Here is a 10,287-nt window from a genome sequence, read left to right on the forward strand (position 1 = left end):
TGACTTCCACTGATGCAGTGCTACTATTTCACAAGATTTGTAATCAAAGAGGTAAGCTGTTTTCAAAAATCGGTCTGTGTGAAATGAGGTTACTGGTGTCTAAGTTCATATAAATATCAACTTACAGATATCAGCTTGGAAGTTGAAATTTTGCTTAGAAGCAGGATTTCAAATATCTGTAAGTAAAAATCAGCTTTTCAAAAAATTAATTAATTTCTTCACTTGGATATTTAGCTTATTCAGAGAACATACTCAGCTCAGATGCAGCCTCTGTGAAAGTATACTAGACTAGAAATAGAATAACAAACAGCAGGGAGTCTCCATCAACACATGCTCATAGCACTAATATCACCCCATTTGGTGCTTTAACATGTTATATAAAATTCTCAACTTTGTTTCTTCCACTTTATATAGGGAAAATTTTCTGTCTCACCCCTAACATTCTACCAATGCATGGAGAACATCAATATCACAGATGATGGTTACTAAACATTACCAGTAGTTAAGCAAGAGAGGAAGACGCACAAAGAGATAAAGATTAGGAATGTGATCAGCTACGGTGTTTGTTATATTAGTTGTTTTAAAATGGCAGTGGCAGAAAATTAAATGCTTCAAGCTATGACTGTGGTATGGCAGACCAGTTCAACTTAATTCTCACTGGTGGAGATGCTATCCTCATCCACAGTCCAAAAATGTAGGGGTCCATATCGATGTCATTGGATATGGATACGGAGCTGTGGGGCTCCAAAACACCGTATCGAACATAGCGTTATGACCTCTCAATGTGTGATCCAGTCAGCAAACTGAGAAAGATGTGGGTAAATCACAGCTTTGACTCGAACTCTTCTTCCCATTAGACAAGGAAGGCACAAACCAGGACACCTGGACTGGCCCTGTTGTTGCTAAAGCAGTCTAACAGAGAAAGTGCAAGATAGAAATTAAATTTTGATCAGAACAGCAGAAAGGAATTGGGTGAAATCCAAAAACGCATGAGTGTAGAAGCTTTGCCTGCTTCAGACATAGAAAAGGAGGAAAAGCTGTTACAATGAGTGACAGAAATACTTTGCTTTGCTTACATATAGAAGTCTTGAAAACTTTGTGGAAGTCAGAGCAAGACACAGCTGTTGTAATATTTGAAAGTAGGTGTCTCACTGAGGTCAAAGTTGATGTGCGAGCATAAGGCTAGGAAATTCATTGAAATTTTGCTGTGTTCAGTTTTTTCACTAAATTCTTGTTTGATAGGGCAAGCTACCTTGGTTCTAAATTTCAAATAAAACAATGCTGCTAATTAACATTTGGCTGTCTTGGTCACTGTATAGTCAATATGAAAAGTGGCAGTGTCCCTTTTACTTCTTACAGGTTGAGCAACAGAAATGGCAGTTGTCCTATCGCTAAGGCTTTCTTGGTACAAATATGATATTAAAAGTTATGATATCAAAACAATAAATATTGAATTATATTTAATAGGATCTGATCCTTTCTACAATTTTCATCAATAAATCTCAGCACACATCTAAAAGGAGAATGAATAATAGTAGTAGTAGTAGGAATGCCTGAATGAGCATTTGCCTCTATGTTATAGTTCTTCGCTCTGAGCCTGATTAGAATTGACTAAACCAGACTGAGGATTTTCCAGGCAAATGTTACCACCTCTGTTGGTGCTTGCAGCGTTTCCAGATGTCAAAGCACTGTTCTGGCTCAGGAGTACTCACGAAATGCCACCTCTAGCTATCCACAGCCCTGTATCACATTTCTAACGGTTCCCACTCCCTGGCTTAGAAAGTCGTGCCTCCTTCTGTCCAAGTGAGTAGAGAATGAGCAGGACTTGCTTAACCTAGCTGATTTTGGCTTAGCCAAAAGGGGGCTAAGAGGGGCTGCAGCCTTTTCACTGGGCCAGACTGGTGACCACTGGGAATATCTGGAAGATCTGGTCCTTGCTAATTTACAGCTCTAAGGGGTTCAGTCTGGACTGTCTCCACTATTAGCCCAAGATAAAGAGTTGCCACTGTGTGAATAAAAGTAAGGGCTGTGTCTACAGCAAAATTGTGATTTGGTGGCTTAAATTTTTATGCACCTTTACTTGCTCAGTAGTTGCTTTAAGTCAAGCTGTAAAATCATATTTTATATGCAATGAATTTTATATGTACAAAAGGAATTTTGTAGTTTTTAAGAAAAATAATTCCTGTGGAGTTTCAGGCCATCCAAAGATATAGCAGTGATACTGTGAACGTGAAGGGACTTCAGCAATAGCAGCACATCTCTCAGTATCATCTCTGTGGTATCCTGAGTGCATCGAGACTGCTTGGGGATGTGAACCAAAGCACAGAAAGTGGAGCCAACTGGGAGAGTGGCTTTTAAAGCGCACCCCTAACACAAACCAAAACACAAATGTAGATGCATCCTGAGTGAAATCTGCCTCAGGAATTTGCTCTTTGGAGACGTCTGTTTTGCACAGAGCAGGGCTCACTCAGCTGGACTGCAATTCCCCTGTTCTGACCCAAAAACATGACATATGGGACTAACTGCACCCATTTATAGTCCTTCTGGACTAGAGTTTGCTCTCTGAGAGCCTGAAGTGCGGGAGAAGCATGTACAAGATGTGCAAACTCACCCTGCGCTCTGTGTTAAGCAAAGACTTGACCCAGGGTTGTGCTGCCGGTGTGCAGGGATATCTGTGGAGCGTGAGAGGCACTGCTCGTACCTGCACAACTGCAACAACTGCCACAGCATGTGCTGGAACTAAGGCCAGAAAGCTTCACAGTTTTGCTCTTCTTTGATCGCATAATGGAGAAACTCAGCTCAATTGCTTTTCAAGCAGCTAAATGCCCTGCTTCCTTCACATTTTGCTTGTCTGCTCGTGATAACTTTATTTCCCCAGAGCTCTAAGAGCCACTAGAGTAAGACTCTTATAAATCTGAACTGCCTGTGCCTAAAGAAAATACACTTTCATCAGTGTGTGTTTTTGTGAAATCCCACAGGACTGTTCTCAACAGTCCTATACAGCAAATCCACAACTGCCCATTGTAACTATCCACCCTGAATTTCAGTAATGGCATTATCTTTGTGATTTTCCAGTCATTGAAATCTGCATTGATAGTCTGCAAATTACTAACGTTACACGTTACGAGGTGTTTCATCCAGAACTTCACCCTCACACAGTCCCATTTCCTGTGGAGCCAACCATTTGTTATCAGGTGACCTGCTACCTGCCATGTCATTAAAAATCATATTTTTTTTTTCAGTGCTATTAACATTTTATCTTCTTAGAGTTCTTCTAAAACCACCTGCTGCAGGTGTCTAACTAGGTGCTGTGACTATTGCTTTCCACTAGTAATGAAGCGAGCTGAGGTCTGGCAGGCTGAACCACATATTACCCTCTTGACCCAGGATGTGCAGGAGATATACCACCACCTGCCATAGGCATGTCCTGTTCCCTCCTTCCACCCCACCCCCTGCTTGCAAAACCTGTAAATTATGTCTTTAGTTCCTATTCAGTTACTCTTTTACCTAAGTGATTCATATACAACACATGTATCTATCTAGCTAACATGTCAATTTATGGTAATTATAATATGTGCATATAATATAGTTCAACCCAAAGAAAAATATTTCCTTGGCTTGAAAAGCTATTATGTGTTGTAAAGGTGAGAAACCCTGTAGAATGGTTCAACATATAAAAATCACATGGCAGGCTCCTCCATTTTGATTTACTGTTGCTTTTCTGGTGCACTCACCCTAGGAAAGCCGGATACCAACCAGAACTGTATTAATTCCAAGCACCCTTGGTCTGTTGGCCACCCCTAAAACAGGTCCCAGGCCTTCAGGTGGAGCTACAGATGCGTGGGGAATTACAGATCCCTGACTAAGGACTCCACAGAGAATCTACTGCTGTTATTGAACTTGTTTTCTAGTCTGTCTTCATCCTCTTTCAACTTCAGACCAGAAGGTTTCATAAAAATGCTTTTTTCTGAGAACTTGAAGAGCAATTTATAGAGACCGTGAAGAGATTGTCATTAATCTTCTCTTGGATAAACTGAATAGGGTGAGTTTCTGATGTCACTTATCAAGGATTTCTCAGACAGTAAGGCATTTCTAATTCTTGGGCATACAGATACCTGAATTGGACACAACACCCCTTTCCTGCTCTCAGGCATGGTCTATATGGAGCTGATCTCTCCCTGCCCTTACTGTGTACTTTCCTGATTCCAAGGACCATGCTTGTTCTCTAAGGCACAGCATCACCACAGGACCTCATGCTCAGCATGAGTCCTGGAGTCAGAGTAGGTGTATCTGTGGTCCATTCCTCCCTAAAATTTTCTGGATGGATCCAGACAGAAAATAATCTGAGGCAGAAAACAATGATGAAAGAATAAGCTGAAAGAAAGATGGCAAAATAGAGTTAGGAAGCTCATTTCAGTGAACTCTTGCTTCATTAACTGTGATGCCTATGTCCTGTATTTTTGTTGCTGGACCATGAATCTTCCCCAGTATGGAAAGAAATAGGTCCCTGTCATAACTGTCTGAAAGTCAAAAGAGCTGAAGCCAGGTAAATGTCTAGTAAGACTGCTACCAAAAAAAAAAAAAAAAGAAAAAAAAAGAAAAAAAAAAGTGATTGTGTGGTTAATCTTGTTGGTTTAGTTGTGTTCCATGGTGATTTTAATTACACTGTAATTTGAGCTATGTTAAAGGATGGTAAGAATAGTGGCTGGGTAGAGGTTAGTGGAATGTGAATGGAAAGAAGTGATTTTGGGGGCAGATCTGATGGGCAGGGATATTGCTCCGCTGCCGGGGAGGGGGGCGAGACTGTTCTTGGCATGAACGTGACAGGGAGCGGTGCCGAGAGGCGGGCAAGGCTGGCGGTGAAGGATGACAGCCGCAGAGTAGGAAGAATGATACCGCACTGACCATGAAAAGGGGGTGAGAAACACTGCACTGATGCTGGTTAAGAGGGAGGAGGTCAAAAGCAGGACTCAAAGTTGTAAGAAAGGATATCACAAGAACAGAACCGCAGAGTTGAATGCCAAAACTAGCATCCGCCCTCTGTGGCAGGCACTTCACAAAATCTATGAGGCTGTACCTTGAATTCATTTGAGTTTTGCCCTACCTGACAGCAGTGTCTGCTCCACACAGCTAGAGGGATATCCAGCTGGTAACTTAGTTTTCAGGTCCATCAATAATGGCTGCATTTGATCATCAGCTATGGCACTGATGGACCCTAAATTACCACTGTTTGATTAAGCAATGCTGCCAGAGCAGTGTGCTCTGCAGGACTTGAAAACAATGTTATTTAGGTGGACTGGTGAGGAGAGGTAGTAGTTTTGACCAAAGTACTCCTCAGAATGTTAACGCTTTTAGGTTGAAATACACCTAGCATGGCTACCTTGGACTCTAAAGCCATATAAGATGCATGAAGTAATCACTTCTTGCAGCCTTCTTATAGTAATGAGGACCTGCTGAGGGTCAATTTTAAGACAACTCATTGATGGGGCAAAATATTTTGGTTTGGTGGGGAAAAAGATGCACAGCTCAGAAAAGATAGGCTAAGGTTTATGTTTTTGTAGTATGTACTGTGTATGTGGCAAATAAGTCTTATTACTGAGGGGAGAAATGGTAGTTTGTGCTGGCACATAACATATTTCAGTATCTCATATTTCTTAAAAGACAAAAGCAGTCACAGGGATGACAAATGGCCCTGAGCATGGCGGAGCTGGCTGCACCCCTCCAGTTAGAGAGCAGTGTGTGGGCGGAGGTCCTGTGGACTCCTTTGAAAGCCAAGAACCCCCCTATAGCAAACTCGTACTATCTCATGGGATCAAGACCACAGATTTCCCCTTTGATTTTCAAGAGCTCTTGTCATACCAAAGAAAAGCCAGCATTAAATGTGTGCCACCTTTGCCCCTGCACTTTGGGGAGCTCTTATCACAGGAGAGACCGCATTTCTGCTTTCAGATTTTGGAAGGACACAGAATCTATTGCACTTTCCTACTGTGCCCTGGAACGTTGGCTCTAAAGCAGAAAACTAATGATGGACAGGTTGCAAAACAAATTCTATGAAGTTTGCTTTGTGAAGAAGCTGATCCAACTTTTTTCCTTTTTTTTTTTTCTTTTTTTTTTTCCCCCAGCAAAAGCAGGTCTCAGAGTAGCCAGCTGGAAGCCTTGTTATCTTTTTCACATACAGCACCTAATTTTGTAGATTTAATAGCAAAATTCATATTCTATTTCCTTCTGTTATATACTCACATAGATGAGATTTCAATTTACTTTTTTTTCCAAGGGTAAAGGTATGGATTTCCAAGCCATACAAAGTAAGAACGGTACCATTTTAGTAAAAATTACTTGAACTCTATGTATTATTTTCTTAATCCCATCTTCCACTCCTGTATATCAGCATTTTTTCTGTATGGACTCTGTGGCTTGTATGCAGTCTTGCTTTTGCTATAGCCATTTCTTGACAGCAGGATCAATCCTGCTCCTGCCAGGTGCTGAAACTGCTGAACTTGCTTTGGCTGAATAAAAGCTGTGGGTGCGACACCAGCAGCTCTTAGCTCCCCTCTGTGGAATGCTACATTTGTATTAACATGTATCTTTCTTTGTGATTTTTTTTTTTTTTAACTGAAAATGATGCCCTTTAAAATCTCTTCCTGGAGAGAGAGAGGTTGAGAGAAAAAAAAAAAATACACTCCCCTTGGAATTTAACCTTAATTTGAACCAAGATCAGTGAAAGAAAAGCACTTTCGTGCATTGTTCACCAGCTCCACCCAGCCAGCCCCTTATCTAACCTGAGTCTCTATTGCCTATAGCTTTGTAACTTTTGCAGTAGTACGCTCCACATGCTCTTACATGCTTTAAAACCGACCTGGAGACACTGTGACTTTATAATACCGAGAAACACCTAATGATCCTATCTTGCAAGTCCTTAGACTGCACAGTGTGGCAGCAGGGACTGTCCTTCCATGGGTTTATAAAGGGCCTGGTGCGTACTGCAAATAAACATCCGTGGTTATTCCTGACCACTGGCAAAAGTGACAGCAGCTTCTGAAACCCCTGAGTCAGCCTCTCCCCTACACCCCAAACCAGAGGATATTTAAACATTACTAACTCTTCATTTTAACCTGATTCCTTGGATTTCTTTTGCCTTTAGAGGGAGGCATCCAACCCTTGATTTGCATGACGTCAGCTCGGGGTCAAAATTCAACTTTAAATACACACATAAAAAAGCAAGCTTCCTTGTTTGCTGTTCAGAGGCGGACTTCCACTGTATGTCTCCTGTCATCTGCGTGGGGGGGGAACAGCCAGTAGATTGCTTTCCTATTACTTTTCACTTCCTAGAAAAGGCAGACAGCTGCTCCAGGTGTGGTCCACCTTCATACTATCCCCTACTCCCTATCAGCCATCTGCTCCCTGAAGTCATCTTCCCTTTCCCAGCATCCCTTAGTTTCTCCTGACTTGTGACCACCTTCCCCCGTTTACTATCTGCTTTATATCCCTTCCTTCCACGTCCTCAATCTTTCCTCCAAGCCCTTATTACTGATTATTCCCATCCCTGCTCCTCTCATGCTCCACAGTCACAGGCCCTCTCCCTGGTTGTCCAAGGTCTTGCGTGAGCCTGGCTTCCCCAAGCCCATGGCCCTTCTTGCTCAGTGCTGTCTCCCTTCACCTGCGGGCAGATGTGGCAGACACCTGGCAGAGGGTGGGGCCACCCCCGCTAGCAAAAATGGTGTCCATCATCGGGGGAGAAAAACTCTTAAAACTGAAGGCAGGAATCAGGCATTCATGACAACTGTTCAAAATAAAGACCAAATATCGTGCGGCTCAGAAGCAAAGAGAGGATACTATTAAATGCACCAGTGGCTTGCCATGTAACCTCCCCTTTTTTAACAACCGCCGGCTGCTTTTCTTTTAAAGAGGTGTTTTGCGAAATGCCGTTTGTTTTCATTCTAGATAGCCTAGTAATAAAATCCTTCAAGGAAATACTGCATATAGCATTGTTCTTACACTCCTCGAGTGTTTGAAGGACCCCTTGGAATGAGTGTGCACCAGGAGACAGGAGAGAGGAAGCAGGAAAAATCAGAATAAGAAATATCAAGGAGACACAGTCAAGCATGAATCATTTCAGTCTTTCGGTTGAACCCGAAGCAAGATCAGATTTCACATCCACCCTCGACGGGGCTGGCATTCTCACACACACTGCAACCCTGTTGGCATGGTGGTGGCTTGATTTCATGATTATTACAGGGGCCATTGGCATATATTTAAGCCCAACTTAGATGAGGGGGGTTGAGGGATTTTTTTACTTTTTTCTTTTTTCTTTTTTTTTAAGAAAACCGCTGATCAGAAGAAGAGTTACTCGTGTTTAAAAAAATAAAGAAATAATCTTACAGGCAGGTAGGCACTTTTTAGTAGATACCCACCCGCCGGCGAGCTGCAGCCCAGGCTCCTCAGCAGTGGCTGGAAGCGCAAGCGACCCCCCCCGCCACGGAGGAGTGAAGGCGGCTGCAGCCCCGCGGAGCGCCGCGGAGGAAGCGCGGGTGCGGGTCTCTGCGCCCCGGCAGCCGCCGCCGCCGGGTGCCTCTGCCCCAGCTCGCTCTGGGGCTCGGCCGGCAGCAGGAAGAGGAGGAGGAGGAGGAATAGAAGGAGGAGCAGGATGAGGAGGAAATCCCCGGCGTGCGGGAACGCTCCGGCCGCTGCCCGCGCCCGCGGGGACTGCCCGGCCGGCGGCTGCCTGCAGCGATGGGCCGGAGCTGGCTCAGCAGCCGGGTCTGGCGGGGCGGGGGGCACTAGTCCCTTGCCTTAAGGAGCTGGGGGGGGGGCGGATTTCAACACAGTCGCGGGCTGACAAATGTGCCAGATCCTTCGATCCCTCCCTAGGGCTCCGCAGCGGGCGGGCTGGCAGGGGAGAGGCACCGCCGGGCCCCCCCCTCCGCTGTGCAGGAGGAGGCTCCCCGGCCCGCTCGCTCTCCCTGCCCGCAGTCCCCGGCAGCAGCCTCCCCGCCCCCACCGCCCCGGACCGATAATCCCTGTGCCGTCGGAGGCAGCCCACACACCCGGGATTGGTGTGTGCCGGAGGGACGGGGGAGGGAGGGGCAAGGGGGGAAATCCCCGCGCGTTGCTGAGGGCGTGGGCTGCGTTTCGGGTCCCCCCGCCCGGCGCTCCCCAGCCGCGTTAGTGACCGCCCGGGGCGCCGGAGCCGGGGGCAACGCCGACAGCAGCCGGCCGGGGAGCCCCTCCGCCCCCCAAAAGGAGCGAAGCCCTATTAACCGCTCGGAAACCGGCGAGAGGAGGGGGGTGCCGGGCAAACCAGCCTGTCACCCGCTGTAATTGCAAAGGCCTTTCGGCGGCCCGAGCTTTAATTCTTCCTGTGATCATTTTGAGAAGCCTCTGTGTTTAGTAAGCCGAGCAATAATTTTGTAATTAACCCAGTGTTATTTTGGAAAACATCTCTTTTTCTTTTTTTCTTTTTTCTTTTCTTTTTTTTTTTCCACGCAGATCTTTAATTTTCTGAGTATCCTGCTCTGCTCATACTGGCTCAGGCGTGTTGCCTGTGCCAAACCGCAAAGCCTATAGAGCACAGGTCCTTGCAGATGAGGAGAGCTCCAGCCTGTGCCTTCGGTAAATTAAAGAGCTCTGTGTCTTCGTGTGTCTGTATATTGACTATTTTCATAGGGGTTTAGCTGTGGTTTGCAGCTCAATATTGAAAGGCGTTATTGATACTTCCAGGGAAAAATTGAGAAAAAGATTTTTTTTTCTTTTTTTAAGTATAATGACAGCTGATGTTTTCTCTGTGGTTTTCCCTCTCCTACTTTTTCTCCTTGCTAAGGTTACTGGCATGGGAACAGGACTGTTGTACTTCACGACCTCATCAACATGTGCTGTGTATTTGCTTCAGTCTGGAGGATCTCACTCATATGAAGTATTCGATCCAAAATATATATATTGATTGTTCTTAGATTGCCCTGTCACAAACAATCCACCTGGTTAAGTACCTTCCTTCTTCTGAAATTACAAATTTGAAAAGGAACGACTCCTTTCCATGAATGTCTTTTCTGATTAATATATACCGTAGTTTTTATTCCATTCCAGCATTTCTAGAATGGAGACAATATATACAATGGGAACACATTTATGCCTTACAAAACATATTAATGCGTGTTGAAGTCTTGTGTATTACCAGAAACTTAAAGGTATTGGCAAATCTGCCAGTACAGTAGACTGAAATGTTCTGGTTTCTCAGATGAATATGCATTTGCCAGAAAGTTCAGAACTTCCCTGTTATCAGACAATATGTGA

The sequence above is a fragment of the Grus americana genome, chromosome 5, assembly GCF_028858705.1.
Source record: "Grus americana isolate bGruAme1 chromosome 5, bGruAme1.mat, whole genome shotgun sequence".
NCBI lineage: Eukaryota > Metazoa > Chordata > Aves > Gruiformes > Gruidae > Grus > Grus americana.